Source organism: Haemaphysalis longicornis, unplaced genomic scaffold (genome assembly GCF_048455015.1).
Source record: "Haemaphysalis longicornis isolate Haplotype H1 unplaced genomic scaffold, Haemaphysalis longicornis Haplotype H1 scaffold_11, whole genome shotgun sequence".
Lineage (NCBI taxonomy): Eukaryota > Metazoa > Arthropoda > Arachnida > Ixodida > Ixodidae > Haemaphysalis > Haemaphysalis longicornis.
Window position 1 is genome coordinate 107,459,862 of NW_027526214.1, and position 17,303 is coordinate 107,477,164.

Consider the following 17,303-nt stretch of genomic DNA (forward strand, 5'->3'; position numbering starts at 1 on the left):
CGGTAAGTGAGGTAAAGGTGACCCAATAATCTGGCACCATAGGGGGGTGAAAGGGTAACAGTTGTTTGTATAACCTTCGGCAGTTGCAGGTCACTTTGGTAGAATATATAGCCGAGTACTTTGAAATAATCATCCTATTACAAAATAGCTCGCACGGGTATGCGTGTCTAAGCATTACACCATCTGGTCGCTGTGGAAACCGGTAAAAAGTTGTAAATCTAATTGCTGGTTCTATATCGTCTCTACTTTCGCGTTATGACTGGTGTGGGAACGGCGCGCAGAAGAGGAGAAAGACGCTGTTCGGGGCACGCGCAGCGGGTGCGCGCTGGAGCGTGACGAGGGACTGAGGCAGTGCGTGCCCGGGCTTGGAGAAGATCAGACGTCTCCGGACGGGTTCGGGTCAGAGCTGACTAAAGGTGTGGTTTCTGGGGACTCGGTGTCTTTCTTGGGAGCTGCGGCCGGGCGCTAAGACCCCGGTACCACATTTGGCGCCCTGAACGTGGGGCCGGCCGTTGGTTCTCGGGAAAGACATTGTCGTCTTCTTCCTCTTTGTTCTAGAGCGTTCGCTGTTCGCGTCGCTGGTGTCTGGGGTATTCCCCGGTAATTCTCTAGAGATTTTTGTGCCGCTTTTCTCGCAAACAGTGGCATTTCCCTTGTGATGGCGCGGCGGCGGTAATCGCTGTGTGCCTTTTTTTTCGTTTCGTGGTGCACCGGATTCCATCATGGAGCGTAGGCCTCGCCGGGGTGCAGCCACGCCTTCTGCTCGACGGAGCCTCTCGGCCGACCCTCACGGTGCTGGCTTTGGATCGGATGCCTCGGAGGTCGTCGCTACCCTGGGCCCGATCGCACGCCTCTGCGAGAATCTTGTTAATCGCTTGGAGAATTTGCAGGTGGGGCCCGCTGGTTCCGGGCATGCGCCCCCCACGAGCCTCGAGGCGCCGCAGCGCGTGCCGGCATTCCACCCGAGCCTCGCAGTGCCACGGTTCACGGGCTATGACGACTTCAAATCCGTGGCGGACTTCCTGAGCGATCTCAATGTTTACAAGACGGTGTCGGGTGCTTCAGACGAGTTCGTGTTGACCCGTGTCCTGCCGGTTGCCCTGGAGGCATCGGCTGGTCGTTGGTGGCGCCTCCAGACCCCGTTCGCGTCCTGGGCCGACTTCGAGGCACGCTTCCGCGAGGAGTTCTTGCCTCCCGACTACGACTACCGCATCCGCCGTGAGCTGGAGGCACGTACGCAGCACCCGCGCGAGGGCTTGCTCGAATACATTCGAGCTATCCAGGAGCTCTTCAAGCGAGCTCTCCCGGGTGCGTCTGACGCGGAAATGGTAAAGCACGTCTTGCGGCGTTGCCATCCGCGCTTCCGAACTTTCCTGCACGGTCGTGATTACTCCAGTTTGGAGGAGATCGTGCGATCAGCTCGAGCAATCGAGGACGCTCTGATATCACAGCTGAGTTATGTACCCCCTCCGCCAGTAGGGTAGGCACTTGAGCCAGCTTGCGCATGGAGAGACACCTATGAGACTTCGCCACAGCGAAGTCCACAGCCGCGTACGGCAGCGGCGGGCTTGAATTCCCCCCGCGCACGAGGTCCTTCTGCCCTTGGCGACAGGCAGTTGGAGCGCGGAAGACCACTAGATGGTGCAGCCCACGGCGGGAACTCCCCGCAGCGGTTAGAGCCAGGGTTCCTGCGTTGGGAAAACAGGCCCTCTTCACTGGCAGGCTCACCGCTCTCCGACCCGAGTCTCTCCCTTGGGGGTCGGCAACGAAATCCTCTGAACTCCAGAGGTCCTTCTCGTCCGGTCGTCGAGACGGGAGGGTCGCGGGGCTACGTGCCCAATGGAAATCAAGCTGGCGGCTGTTACCGATGTGGACAGCCTGGACACTTCCGTCGGGAGTGTCCTGAGGTGATGGCTCGTCGCCAAAATATCAACAGCCATCAGGGAAACAAGTACGGCCCGCGTTGCTAATGGCCACCAAAGCATCGCTATGGGCTCCGGATATGACGAACGGCGAAAACTTGTGTTTTAAGTGCGAATGCACTTTATAAGCGACCCCAAACCTTCCACCGCCGGCGGCGCCGTCCGTCCGCAGTCCTCCTCTCTATATAAAAAAAAACAGCATCCGGCGCCAGGTTTCGATCCGAGGACTTCGCGGCCGCAGCGCGACGCTCTACCGACTAAGCCACGGACGCGACGCTGATATCAGTGTTAGTAACGCGCCTTATATCTTTAACGCATTCAAACTACGTCAGCGGCGTGCGTTGGCGACTCAGCGGCGTTATAGCGGCTTGATAACTGCGTGGTGTACACGTGATACTACAAACCCGATGGAAGAGATGGAAGAGAAGGCGGCGAGGCGGTGGGCTGCGGGGGCCGAGCGCAAGCGCCGCAAGCGGGCCGACAACCGTGCATTCGCACTTTCACATTCTCCCCCTCGGGGAAAGGGGGGGAATTTTTTTACCCTCGGCTTGTCGTGGTGAAGCGCCGGCACAGCCCATAGCACCGCATGTTTCTGTTTACGTAGTTGGAGCGGACATTGACGCCTTGATTGACACTGGCGGCAGTTTGTCGCTAATTGGCGATACAGTGTTTGAACTTTGCCGAGCACGTGGTGTCAAGTTGCGCAAATGCAGCACCCGTTTGCAAGTGGCCAATGGTGCTGTTGTTCAAGCACGTGGTGATGTGCGCTTGCGCATTTCTTACGGAAGCAGAAGGTGTCGGCAGCGCTTTACCTACTGCCCGGGTTTGGCGGTGCCCATGATTTTGGGCAGGGATTTCATTATTCGCGAGGGCCTCCTGCTTGACTTGGCGGGTGGTGGTTACAGATTGGGCAATGACGCAGAACTGATACCTTTTGTGACGTCAACGCATATCTGTACCGTGCCAAGGTCAGCCGCAGTCGCAACGAAATCGGTGTTGCCTGAGCGAATCAGGCAGTTGCTTGAGGAGTGTCCTTGCAGTGACTATGAGAGGGAGCAGCTCGCCTATGTGCTGGAGCCGTTTGCCGAAATGTTCACGGAGGCCCCTGGGCGGACAACCGTCCTTCAACATCGCATTGACACGGCAGACGCCCCTCCTTGGAGCTGCAATCCACGGCCGCTCAGCATCCAGAAGAAGGCGAAACTGGATGTCGCCCTTGACGAGATGCTGAACACGGGGGTTGTGCGGCCGTCGCAGAGCGCCCATGCATCTCCAGTCGTGTTGGCGCCAAAAAAAGACGGCAGTGTGCGTCTCTGCGTGGACTACCGTCGTCCCAACGACGTAACTGTAAGAGACGCATATCCTTTTCCTGCTGTAGAATGTATCATTTCCTCGCTTGGTGGTGCCCGCGTGTTTACCACTCTAGATTACTCACGCGGCTTTTTGCAAATTGAAATGCACCCTGATGATATTCCTAAAACCGCCTTCACATGCTACAGGGGTCTTTTCGAGTTTGTGCGCATGCCGTTTGGGCTGAAGAACTCCCCGAGCTCGTTTCAAAGATTAATGGACATCGTCCTTGACGATGTACGTTATAAGTACGCGATGGCCTATATGGATGACGTCGTCGCCTCTTCGCGCACCTTTGAGGAGCATCTCGTGCATCTCAGAGATGTGCTTGACCGCATGAAACGCGCCGGCCTCACCATCAATCCTAAAAAGGTCCAACTCGCGACAAGCAAAGTTGAATTGCTCGGCTTTGTCGTGGACAAGGGAGAGCTTCGTCCTAACGATGCCAAACTGAAAGCAATTACAGAGTATCCGTGCCCGCGTGACGTTAAGAGCTTGCAGCGCTTCTTGGGCATGATAGCCTTTTACCGCAGCTTCATCCCTCATTGTGCGGAGCTATCACGTCCGCTGAACCAGCTACTACGGAAAGGCGTGAAATGGCAATGGGCAGAGGCTGAACAGCAAGCTTTTGAAGCACTGTCTCACGCAATCGCGACAACAGCGGCGTTAAGGATACCGGACCTTAACAAACAATTTGTGCTGCACACCGATGCTAGCGACTATGGACTGGGCGCAGTGCTGATGCAGGAGATTGAGGGCGTTCTCCGTCCGGTCGCATTTGCTAGCCATACGCTCACTCCGGCTGAGCGCAATTACACGGTCACAGAACGTGAGTGTCTGGCAATTGTGTTTGCACTAAAGAAATTTGACATGTATCTTGACGGTGCCTTTTTCACCATTCAGACAGACCACATGGCATTAACGTGGCTGTAGCGTTTGCAGAACCCTGCTGGTCGTCTTGCGCGCTGGGTGCTTGCGCTTCAGCGCTACGATTTTACTATCCAGCACAGGAAGGGTTCGCAGAACCAAGTCGCTGACGCGCTATCGCGCGCGCCCCTGCCGCCATCCTCGGACGCGGCAGCGCCGGCGCTGGTGGCTGCAGTGGATGCGGACGCACGCTGGGGTACGCTGGTGAGCAGGGCAGAACTTCTCGCGGCGCAACGTGCCGACGGACTCTGCCGTAAGATCATTGAGCACGTCGGGGCACAGGGCGCAGCTCCCACCAGCAACAGCGGTGAGTTTGATACATATGTGTTGGCGGAAGACGGTCTCCTGCTACGGTATATCCCGCAGGACGATGAAGAAGCTAATTCCCCATTCCGCGCTGTTGTACCCCGTAAGCTTCGGAGGGCTTTCATCCGTTACTTTCATGATTCGGCTCTGGCTGGACACAGCTCTGGCAGCAAAACTTATGAGAAATTATGTCGGACTGTCACGTGGCCGGGAATGAGGCAGGATGTGCTGCGGTACGCCAGGAGCTGTCACGTGTGTCAGACAGCAAAACCCCGAGTCGGTTGCCCGCCCGGGTTGATGCAGTCTGTTGAGAGTAAGAGCCCCTGGCAAATCGTTGCTTGCGATATCATGGGCCCTTACCCCCGCAGCCCGCGTGGGAATTGTTATTTGTTTGTGGTGACGGACCATTTCACGAAGTGGGTAGAGCTGTTCCCGCTACGTACCGTCAATACACCGAATGTATGGAGGTGCCTAATGGAAGTGTTTTCGCGCTTTGGGTTCCCCGCACAGCTCATAACGGATAATGCTACGTGATTTACGAGCAAATTGTTTGAGGACAACTGCCGAGCTGTAGGCGTGAAACACAAACGTACGACCACCTATCACCCTCAGACAAACATAACTGAGGGTGTGAATCGCAACCTCAAGGCGATGCTAATTGCTCATACGGAGCAACACAAGGATTGGGATGCTAAGCTGCCTGAGATTGCATTTCCCACTCCCACCACGGTGAATCGTTCAACCGGGTTTACGCCGGCTTATCTGAATTACGGTCGGGAGATGCCATTTCCTCTCGACAGGACACTTCCAGAAACGGACGCGGGTTCTGGTCTGTCGCCTCATGCTGTGGCCGTCCGCCAGCGCCTGCGTGACGCGATACAGGCTGCCCGTGAGCAGCTTGATGTTGCTCGTCTCCAGCAGGCGGAGCAGTACAACCGGGGTCGTCGAGATGTTTAGCTTGCGGTTGGCGACATGGTTCTCCGGCGCACTCATCCGCTGAGCGACGCTTCACGCAAGTTTTCCGCGTCGCTAGCTCCTACATGGGAGGGCCCTTTTACCGTAAGCGAGAAGCTGTCTTCCATCACGTATCTTTTACGCAACAACAGGACAGGTGAACATGCAGGCCCCGTTAATATAGCCGACCTTAAACGGTACCATGCGGACTGATCATGTTTCTCTTTTCAGAGGACGCCTTCGCCTAGCGTTGCGTATGGGCGCTAGCGAAATAACCGAATTAGTTTTTTTTTCTTCTACTATCCACATTTTCTTTTTTCTCCTCTGTTTATTCTTGACCTGTCTTTTCTGTAAAGCCTTGATCAGTCCTTTATGGTTATTGTGGGGTTCACCTGTTCCGTAGTACCAGCTTGGCTTCCTCTTTTTTGTCCCCTTTCAATATTTTTTGTTTGTATGTTCTTCTGCACGCTCTCGTAGATGCCCCCGCCACCACGCAATCTTCCTGGGCCCTCTCGGGAATGGGGTCATTCTGCGTACGCACAGGCCCGTTTCCATCCCTGGCTTCCCCGGGCACCACGTCACCGCCCTCCAACACTTCGCACCGTGGCCACTTGGACGGGCGTGGAGGCAGATCGCTCGGTTGGCTGGGTGTCCCGCCTCCCCTGGGAACTCCAGCCCCGTCCTGAACGTGGGGATCCAGCAGCCGACATCCCAGAGCCTTTCCGGGGCCGTTTACTCTCGGACTGACATCCCCAGGAACCTCCATCGATCTATACGGCAGAGGAGCTCCGTCGCCTTTGCTCTTACTGCCGGGTGCCGCAAATCCATGTGCCCACGCACCTGGCAGGTGCTCTGCACCGTGACTGCATGACTGCCGCCATTGCTGCAGCGTCGGCCTCCGCAGGACCACGAACTGAAGACTCAGTCGCTGCTGCCTTTGCCCTGCTGCTTCAGCACCGCCCGGACCTCCTCCGCGACCCTCTCCCGGCCGACCACGTCATCGACATGCCCGACGAGTCTTGACTTTGTTTTTGGAGGGGGGGAGAGTGTGGGAACGGCGCGCAGAAGAGGAGAAAGACGATGTTCGGGGCACGCGCAGCGGGTGCGCGCTGGAGCGTGACGAGGGACTGAGGCAGTGCGTGCCTGGGCTTGGAGAAGACCAGACGTCTCCGGACGGGTTGGGGTCAGAGCTGACTAAAGGTGTGGTTTCTGGGGACTCGGTGTCTTTCTTGGGAGCCGCGGCCGGGCGCTAAGACCCCGGTACCACACTGGAAAGGAGGTATCATGATCGAGGGATCATTGCGTGGTGGGTCTTTAACCCAGCTAGTTTCTTTAGACAGCACGGCGAAAGCCAATCGCCGTATTCGTTTATCCGAACAAATATCAGTTTAAGAAGCGAGAACAAAGTCGAGGCGTCGAAGTTAGCGTTTAGCATTTGAGGGAATAAGGTAAGGAAGCTTGGTTTATGGTGGCAAGGCCCTCTATTAGGTGACTGGGCTCCCGAACCAGTGAAGAACAACCGAGCAACGATCATGAACGACCGCTCCGCGCCAAGATGAAGACGGGCGGAAGACGAAAAGGTCAGAGTGACAATAAACGCGAAACACTGGTGATGATTTAAAAAAAGCAAAAAACTCAAGTACGTTGACACTTTCAGTGATTTGCGGGACTCCCAATACGTACATAAAAAGTTGCAATCGAGCTTTACCAGTTTAGATTGCGAACAATGTTTTCAAAAACGTAATTATAAATCCATTAGTCTTTTTGGGAGTTCCTCCCTACGTTTAGTGAAACAGAGTGCGATTTTGTTTAGCTGTGATGACTGCTCTTTGTTCTTGCTCATTCAGCTCTTTTGGGGCGTTAGCACAATTAGTATACTTGCTGCTGCCTAAAATATAACACAAGTTTTATGGTGCTCCTTAAAATAAATTTGTAAGTATAGCCTAGCAAAATTCTACGTAGCATACTTAGCGTAGCAAAATTTTAGCATATTTTAACTAGGTGTCAAATCTCGAATAAGAACACATATGAATTTCATTATTTTCTGCTTTTTCTTGTGCCTTCTGTTTTTCACGAAATTATTCTTAATAAATTCTAGCAAGCTCACGTCATTAATTCTAAGGAGGTGATAAGGTTTAATCTCTGCATTGTGGGCGCTATCAAGGCCACTTTTTGGATCAGTAGGGCGAGTTCATTAACATGTGGATGTTCTCTACTTTAAGATCACCGCCACTTGAACAGAAATGACAAACATGACACTTCCGTGCTCCCGATATCAAGCAAAGATGCCTTACTCTTGTGCAAAATTGTGCAAACTCTCCATGCAAGTTTTTTTTTTATACCACAGATAGGACACGAGGTTTCTAATAATTTTGCGCTTTAGTTTATAAAACATAGTTTCATTATCGTCAATAAATAATATTACAATGAAGTTGTGGAAGCCCAACTTACAATATATACAAGCTAAAAATTGACACCATCAGAACACATGAAGAAAATTTTGTAAAACATCATAATTATTAGCACGTCTCCTTATAGTGTAAGCCAAAGTCCACATTCACAAGGACGGTTTAGGATATTCAATACAGATGGTAGTTAACGCTTTACAACCCTAACGGAAAACCCAGCGGCGCTGGAGCTCCGCTTCCAGCGTAACGCTTGATTATGGGACTACCTAACGATGAAATACGCCGGACGCGGAAACGCTGTAGAGCGCCAGACCCTGTATGCTGGAACACGCCGGACGCGGAAATGCGTGGATCCGGCGCGCGATGGAACGTAACGCAGGAAAACGCCGGAGACCACGCCGTCTCCAGCGTATAGCATGGCCGGTGCTCGCGCTGGTCCTTTTATCTTTAATAGCCGTTTAATTACAAATCCGCATGGCTGTCAACAAGAAATACAGAATTCCTTCCTTCGGAGAAATCTAACCAGCGCTACAAAATTTAGCCAGACTCATTTTGGCACTTTTCAGCTGATTTCGCCCTGCTGAATGCATTCTTTCATCATCGCGTTCCGTCAGTAGCACTCAATCTGTTCATAAAAGCAAATTTATTCTCCCGGATAAACAAAAAAACATTAAACGAGCATCGACAACCGTTCAAAAATGTGTTCCTTATATTTTTAAGGCCATTAAAAGACAAGTAAACACATATTTCTTGAACCTCCTTTATTTTACCAGAAAAATGTGAGAATAAAATGGAAAGTCAATCCTGAGCTGGATTCCTTGCCTTGGTGAACCTTGAGCCGTTGACAATACATTCGCACACCAAGGCCTGGAAGGGTATCCTGTGACGAAAAGTGCACGTCTCCGTGGTGCAGCACTATCTCGAAGAGTACGCGTGCACGATACCTGCCCAAGTCACGCAGGGGTCTTTTTAATTTCAGTCGATCGTCCAAGCACATCGCACGTATTCCAAATAACGCTGCCTCCGAGAGTCGTCGTGCCCACTCGCATCAAAGTGCCAATAATCCCAAGCCCCACGGTTGGTCGTCGCTAGAGGAGTCCTCACTTCGAGATGCTTGGAATCCGAACCACTATTCGTGCTTTTGCCGCAGCTTTCGTAGCTTCATATGTCGCTGCTGACACTTCCCGGAGACATAAGATGCACGTTTTTACAAAAAAGATACGCGTAACTTCAACTAGGCACAGCGCCAATGTGAAATGTGGACGGGCCAATCAGCCACGCAGCCACCTACGAATTTTGACCGAAAGGCGAAAAGCAGGGAGGAACAAAGTGCTCCCCGGCTGATCACCAGAACGTGTTCCCCGCCGCGACCCATCCTTACCTCTCTCGATTCTCCGTATTGTGGGCTCCCCAGCCCCGCAAGTGCTGTCGCGTGACAGGCTTTCGGTAGTTACGGTGCATCCCCGGACATTCTCCCGAACTGCCGGGCAGGAGCGAAGGCGGGCGTTTTCTTTCTTTCTACGTTTATTCTTTTTTAACACGTCTTAATAATGTAATGAGTTCACAGGCGCCATTTCTTTTTCTTTTAACACCGGTAGCGGCAACTGGTTAGCTGGTTTTAAAACCTTATTTTCACTATTTAGGCTTGATTGGACACATGGTTCTTGTTAAAATAAACAGGTTGAAAAAAAAATTACAACAGCACGCAGACTGAGACAATGAGGCTCTCAAAGACCCAAAAATACATGTCAGAATGTGAACTGCAATAATTACACCACGTCCTAAAAAACCAAGCCTTGCTTGCCCTTTATACGTCCGTTTTGTAAACGGGCTACCCTTATTGCCTGAATCTTTCACCAAAATTTGTCCGCGGTAAAATATATGCAATTGCAATTAACTCAAACAACCCCAGAAATTTGTGAAGTGCTTTATTTATCCATTAGTTTGGTTCGCGGGCTACGCTTAGATGTTCCAACCTTACCGTGATTTGCGAGAAGTTGCGTTGGTAACTGCAAATTTGTAGCGAAGGTTTTTGCAAACCCGACCGGAATGGTAATGGCAGCAATACAACAAACGTCCATTACGACAGACGCTTGCAATGCAATTGAACGACATGAGCGTCGCTCGTATGGAGCATTGTTTCCGCGAAGCGCACGCTAAACAAGTGGGATTTTGCGGCGCCGCACGGGCCGCAAACACCAAGTTTCCGAGCATCTGCGTCGGTCGCGGCGCTGGATTGCAACCAGTCGACCACGTAACCGGCACGCGGCATTGCTGTGTCCAGCCAAGCAGCGGCGCCGGCAGAACGTACTGTCCCGTTCGCCCTATCTGAATCCCAGTCAGTCTCCAGAGGCAAGGTTCCCGTGTTATTCGATGCTTTCCAGCAACCTCCCCGCGCTTATGTCGTCCAGCGCGGCGTTTTCCGGTGCTTTCTGTTCTTTCCGGCATATTCTATCGATCTCCTGACGCTGAAAAATGCCGTCCCCGCGTTGCTGTCGTCCGGCTCGGCGTTTTCCAGTGTATTCCGTTGTTTCCGGCGTATTCCATGGCTCGCCTAATGCTGGAAGACGCGGTATTTTCCGACAGGGAAGAAGAACGTTTGAAGATTGGCCATACAACTTCTAGTCAATGCGTAGAAAAGCAAACACGCAAATTCTTTTCAATAAATAACGCCGGCTATATATATTATTTTTTGGAACATACTTCCAATACCATTACGGATTTAGCAGTAAGGGACAGCATGTCAAGTTTGCATCATTAGACGTTAATAAAAACATCGCAGTAAAAACGAAGAATTATGACTATGGGATTCGGAAAACGACATTTTTCGATATAAAGATGCATCAAAGAGAATACTAGCGAAAGATTTCCCAGAGAAATAAGTACCGTCATTTGACTGATGAATGGAGTATTAGCACATACAGCATCTAACACAAACAGTATTGACTAGAAGTATCATCTCGGTAAGTATTTAAAGATTGGCAGAGCCTTAGAAATACTTAAAAAAGAATCTCAAATTTCTGGGTTTATTACTCCTCTTGAATTTAGTATGTATTGTAAATTTGAATAAACAAAATATTTAACACTGAAAAGCCTGAAGTCCCTGTTTTACCAGTGTCGCGAACTTCGCTGATAACATTGTGCTTAAAATATTAAGGTGCTCGAAATATTCCATTAGCGTTGGTTTCAACGTAAACAAAGATTAGTTAAAGCGGTTTCCATTGAGTAAGTACCTGTGAAGTGCCGTTAGTTGTTTAAGGCGTATTTTTCTAGTTTCACTAAGTTTGACTTAGGCGGTGTCACCTAAACACAAAGGACCACATAATACCTTTTGCAGAAATTTGCAAAGTGAAAACCATCGCTTTTTGAGATTTCGGTTCCGAATAAAGATCCCCAGGTGGTTAAAATTGTTCCGGAGCCCTCCACTACGGCACCCCTCACCACCTGCCTTGTATCGGCGCATTAAACCCTACAACCAATCAAAGCCAAACAGTGTTTGCGAGATTGTATAGTTAGGCAGGAGTTTTAGCATTTCAGACAAGCAATATGTAGGTCTCTAATTGTAGCAGATGAAACCGATAGCTTTCGTATGCGGCTTTTGCAGTTGGTTATGAGAATGGTGACCAGTTGATATTACCGTACACCAGCACTGATCGCACAAGTGAAGTCTACTGCAAAGAGAGGAAGCTGATCCCAAACCTGGCTGACTCGGAATCTGAGAGAGAGAGAAATTACTTGTTGGTGAGTATAGCTACAACCTAAAAAGGAGCTTGCTACTCCAAGTATTGGGATGTATAAAAGGCGCAATGGTTGTATTAATGAACCAGCACGTTAGAATAAGTACATTGAAACCACAGCAGCTGAAAGATCGCATGCGCACTGAGTAACTACGTCCTATGTACAGTACACACACACACACACACACACACACACACACACACACACATACACGCATATATATATATATATATATATATATATATATATATATATATATATATATATATATATATCTATATATATATGTATATATATACGTATATACAAACGTCTCCTTAGAGAAACGGAATATAGTCCAAATAATCTCTATATAGCTATATACAAACAATCCAAAATTGACATTATGCGACACAGATGCTTCCGCTATTAGAAATCACACCATTGTGTGTATCCACACTCATTCAGGGGAATGTGCACGCATTTATTAGTGCTCGCCCATATTTGTCACTTGAAAAAACATCCTTAAGGCAATGATGGCTTTTGTTTAGTCGCGTACATCGTCCCACGGTCGCAACAGTTTGTGCAAAGATATGGTTGTTGGAGATAGCAGACTAAGCTTCGTACGTAATTGTTTCGCTCGGTGCATATAGAGGGTACTGAAACAGTACATGATGCACATGTTAACTTTGTTGCCCACAAGCACAGCAGGCGCCACCAGCCAACTGAATAGGCAAAAGATATTTTTGGTGTAAGCCACCTAAAGACGAAGGCGGTGTTATAACCAGTAAACTAAACTACGGAGATGAGACGCACTAATGTATGCATGGTACGTGTCGACTTGGTATAACAGCGATGAACGATACTTAGCGGCCAACCTTGTTTCTAAAGTAATGTGTGTACTGAGTTGTTTCAAAACATTTTTCACATCCCCTCTTGTAAAATCAATGGTGCTACACGAGAAATTTGAATGAGTGGTTGCTGCTGGTTGGTCAGCTCGTGAATTTCTACTTATTCCAATGTGCGCGGGAATCCACTCAAATGCTATCCTCTTAGTTCTCCCTATTTCAGTGGGTATCAGATCACAGATGTGCTTCCCAAGAGATTGCCCCAAGTGTAAACCACAATAGGATTTAGGGTTTCATGAGCTGCTTTTGAATCTCTAAATAGTACCTATTTATTCGGTGAAGTCTAGGTAGTGGGAAATTTGACTCGGAGGTATATTGGGTAAAGCTCTGCAGGCATCGACGATAGGGGGCGCGAGAGCTTGGAACCCTTATCAATGTGGAGGAACGATATTGTTAAAGCTAACGACGACGCGGATGTGTTCGATGATCTATAGCTGTATAAATGCAGAGATTGAGCATAACAGTCATGCTTGGAATTGAATGCCATTTGCCTTGGTGCCACTCTAGATATTTGTAGTTTTTGGGCATCCCGGGAATATCAGCTTGGTGTCAATGCAGCGAACAGTCCATGGTTGCAACCCAGTGCTGTGTTGCCACTAAGATACAGGTTGGAAACCACATGGTGTGACTCAAGATGCATTGTCAGCTGCAGGTAAAGGTGGCGCACCTCCGATGCTCTGAATAAATATACAGGTGGCTATCGTAGCGGAATCCGATCTAACAAGCGCTGTAAGGGAGCTGTAGTTACAAAAGTTTGGTTCACCATTAGAACCTCAGCTTTTTAAGGTATTTTAAGGTATTTTAAGCTGATGAAGCTATTTAAGCTATATTTTAAGCTATTTAAGCTATTTTAAGCTATTTAAGGTAAAAAGGTACAAATACCTTTTTATGGTACTTGTGCTGAATTACTCCAGTTGTGGGTTCGAACGCTATTATAAGGGTAAAAAATTAACATGATTTCTTAAAGCAAAGCCTTTTACCTCAACCCCCGAAGGGTTCTTTCGCGACCATTGGTGTCAGCAGAAAACTCCCGGGAACAAATAAAAGAGTTTACTGTCATTGCCAGGAATTGAACCTGGAATATAATAGAATAACAAAGCGAGAGCCTGTTATCTTAACGATTTAGCTACGAGCCCAAGCAGAGAAGGGGAAGACAGGCGGTGCCCTCACCAAGCCCACCCACGGGTTTACCCCCCTGAATTTTCTCTCAATGCCACACGATAGCGTCACGCGACCTCTTGGGGCATGGTGCGCTCCGCACAAGGCTCGTCCAGCGGCCCTGTGCGCTTGCGGATGTGCTACCAGTTACAAAAATTGAAGGAAGCTCACACCAGCGCATGGCATCTCACTTCTAGTACGCCAATATGCTAAAGCCCGTGGCCTCTGCTGTTCACGTTAAAAATCACAGCTCCTTGTCGTCCGCCCTCACGCCAAACGTCACATCAATGAACACATTCAAATACCCCTTGATGGCCAGGCCTTCACTCCAAGCCCTAGCATCAAGATCCTGGGCCTACATCTTAGGGCAACACCAAGCCTGACGTATCCTTGCAGCGCCTCAAACATAGCATCAATAAAATCATACACATAATCAGGCAAGTTGCCACAAAGAAACGAGGCCTCAAGGAATGCGATACCTTTCAATTATTTCAAGCTTTTTCCTCTCGAGAATCACTTACGTCAACCCCAGGTATTCTATATATAAAGCATAAAGCATTATATGAAGCATAAAGATGCTTTATATAATTATTAGAGAGGCGGTCGATCCCGCTTTTGGTCTTCCCATGAGTTTGTCCTCACATATAGTGCTTATAACGGGGCTCCACAACACGGTGGAAGAGATGATGTAGGGCATCTTTCTAACCAGAAGCCCCGATGGAGCAAAACTGCGGTAGGCCACCGCATCCTTCACCAGATTGGTTGGGCAGCCCAGAATGTCACTCCACTTTTTGTACTCCCGGTCCCTTGGCGAAAAAAGCTAAATAGGCTCCCTTTGCCTAGAAATATGGACCTCTCACACGACGAGCGTCGCCGCCAAGTACGGGCTCACGCGCTCAACACCACCCTCGGTGGGGATCATGCAGTTATCTACAGACGTGTCCGAACATGGAGGGCAGCAGTGCGCCATCTTCATGGCTACCTCCAGAGGAAAACAAACTATCCTACAGCTCATAAAATTCGGATCGTTCCCACACTCGACGCGTCTCTACGTAATGCACCCGAATCGCACGACGCCGAATGTAAATTTTGCTCACAAGTAGGAACACTCAATCACATATTCGGGGTGTGCAGCTTTAGCCATCAGCACCCTCCTTTCATTCCGTCAACTACCCAACAATAGAAATGTAAGATGGGAGAGGGGCCGCTGTCCAGCCCTTCTCGGCCTGCCCAGTTCAGCTGGTGGACAAAGCACAGGCTGCGCGGACTGCACATGGGCTCCAGTGAAGAAGAAACCACTCCCCTGGGGTGCGCTCTAGGCCGTTCAGAAATTTGTATAAAAGAAATCTGTCCTTCACTTCCTCCTCTACTTTCGTCTTTGCACCACCCGCCGCGGTGCCTCAGTGGCTAAGGCGTTGCGCTGCTGAGCACGAAGTCGCGGGTTCGATTCCCGGCCGCGGCGGCCGCTTTTCTGATGGAGGCGAAAAGCAAAAACGCCCCTGTGTAGGAGATTTCAGTGCACGTTAAAGATCCCCAGGTGATCAAAATTAATCCGGAGCCCTCCACTACGGCGCGTCTCATCGCCTGCGTTGCGTCGGCGCGTTAAACCCCACAATCAGATCATCATCGTCTTTGCACCAATCCCGTCGTCTCCGTCCCAGGCGGCAGCGACGAAGTGAGATCGTCTAACACTGGGTTTGAGCTTGCTTTAATTTCATAAAAAAAGACTTTCCACTCATGTGCTACACCAACACAACTCAACCATGCATCATGCATCATGCATTGGTTTAACCTTACCAAGAATATCTCTTTGAAGTAATAAAGGGTGTGGTTAAGCGCATTTCACTTCACTCTGGTTTCACTATTTGTAGAGCGACGTGAGTGAATTTAGGGGACGTCGCATGGGTAATCGTTGTGGGTGACGTTTACAACTTTGTTTTCCTACCACATTCACAAGGTGTATTGGCGCGATATTTTTTTTCATTGCACATTTTTTACTTAGCGTTAGGTACAAAACAAGGTCGAGCTGCTGTGCTATGGTAACACGAGTTAAACTGCCTTCGAGGTTTCTCTCAAAGTTACGTTCAGACTGATATTGATACCGGTACATTTGGGCATTTGCTGAGCGTAGAGGTCATTTTTCAAGCCCGTTTTTTCGCCATTGCAGTGTAGACAAAGCTCTAATGTTCGACCAACGCGAGAGAAAACATATTTTAGTGTAATGTGGTCGTGTTTGTTTCTCTCGTCGAAAAATTAATGGTGCGTAGCTGTCCTTCAACCGGATTTTTTCACTTCCGTGGAGTGCCTCTTTAATGATAACAACAATGGGCCAATCCCAGCATTCAGTGATTTTTTGTTGTTGCATTTGTTTTCTATTTCCTTGAGCCAAGCAAGACTTGAGCATGACTCGACAAATTTACCATCACTTTCTTTACACACAAAGAAGAAGGCCCGACCTATTGACATATACCCTCCTCAGTCCCAGGCAGCCTTAGTCCATTGTTCGCTTGCTTTCAAACTTTCTTGTTTTGTCTCTCCTTCTATTATTGGCGTTCCCCTTCATCTAGCTCCCCCTCTCTGTTTCCATTTTCTTGCCCTTGTGATCCACCTATTGTCATTTCCTCGTACTACACGGATAGCCCGAGTCGGTTCCTGTTTCTTAACTTAAAATAGGGTATCTTCTGATTGATGCAGTTTCTAGTACTGGTAGCTCGTTTTCTGTACTTAAGAATTACTATTACACTACACGCTCTGAAGCACGTTGGGCGGGCCTACGTGTCCTTTCCATTTGCTTAGAAAGTCGCCAAGTATTCGCTCTATATGTCATAACCGGGAAAATGGATGTGCAGAATTCTTTTGTTTTTAGGCATACAGGTAGCTTACTTTTCATTATTTGCGAGTTCTTGATGAAGTTACGCCCTCTCGTTCCTATTCTGCGCCGAAATATTTATTCCTTTCAGGATCAGCACTAACGATCTGGCCAAGGTTGTTATACTATCCCACTTCTTCAAGTAATACTGCACTTATGCTGGACAAGGCACCTTATTTATGTTAATTTCATTACATTAGTGTTATATGTACTTATTTTTATCCCCAAAATGAAGCTCCCAGACTGTAGTTCTTAAAATAGTTTTCGAGTTCTGCAGATTCACATAGCAAGACTACATATTCTGCAAGCGCGAAATTACTCAAGTACTCTCCCTTTATCCGTAAGCTTACGTTTTCTTAGTCAAGCTTCTTGAATACTTTTCAAGCATGCTGTCAACAATTTAGGTGGAATAGTGTCTCCTTGTCGCACTTTTTTCCCAGTCGGGAATCTATCACTTTGTTTGTGAGAGGTTACCTTTCCCATATATTATCCTATGTGTCGTTTCGGAGCCTTAAGTTCGTCTTTGCTATTTCTGGGTTCTATAAAACGAACTTCACCAGGTTCTTGGAAATATTTACGGGCTTTTTTTTTTGTAAACCCCTTCGCTGTCCCAGTAAAGGTTTGTAAAAAAAATGGCCCCATGTAAATTATTTGTGATTATTTACACCATCGTACTGATGCTTTGAAATGGAAGGCTCAGTATATGTTACACGGAAACCAACCCCGCACGTATGTGGGTGCTGTACGTGTATTAGTATGACCTCATAGTAGAAAAACTTCTTAA

The 17,303-nt window shown here is 48.9% G+C and overlaps 1 pseudogene; it reads left to right on the forward strand.

The window, feature by feature from the left end:
* The first annotated feature begins 656 nt into the window (after window positions 1–656).
* On the forward strand, window positions 657–6,482 carry LOC144160743 (uncharacterized; annotated as a pseudogene).
* The last annotated feature ends 10,821 nt before the right edge of the window (window positions 6,483–17,303 follow it).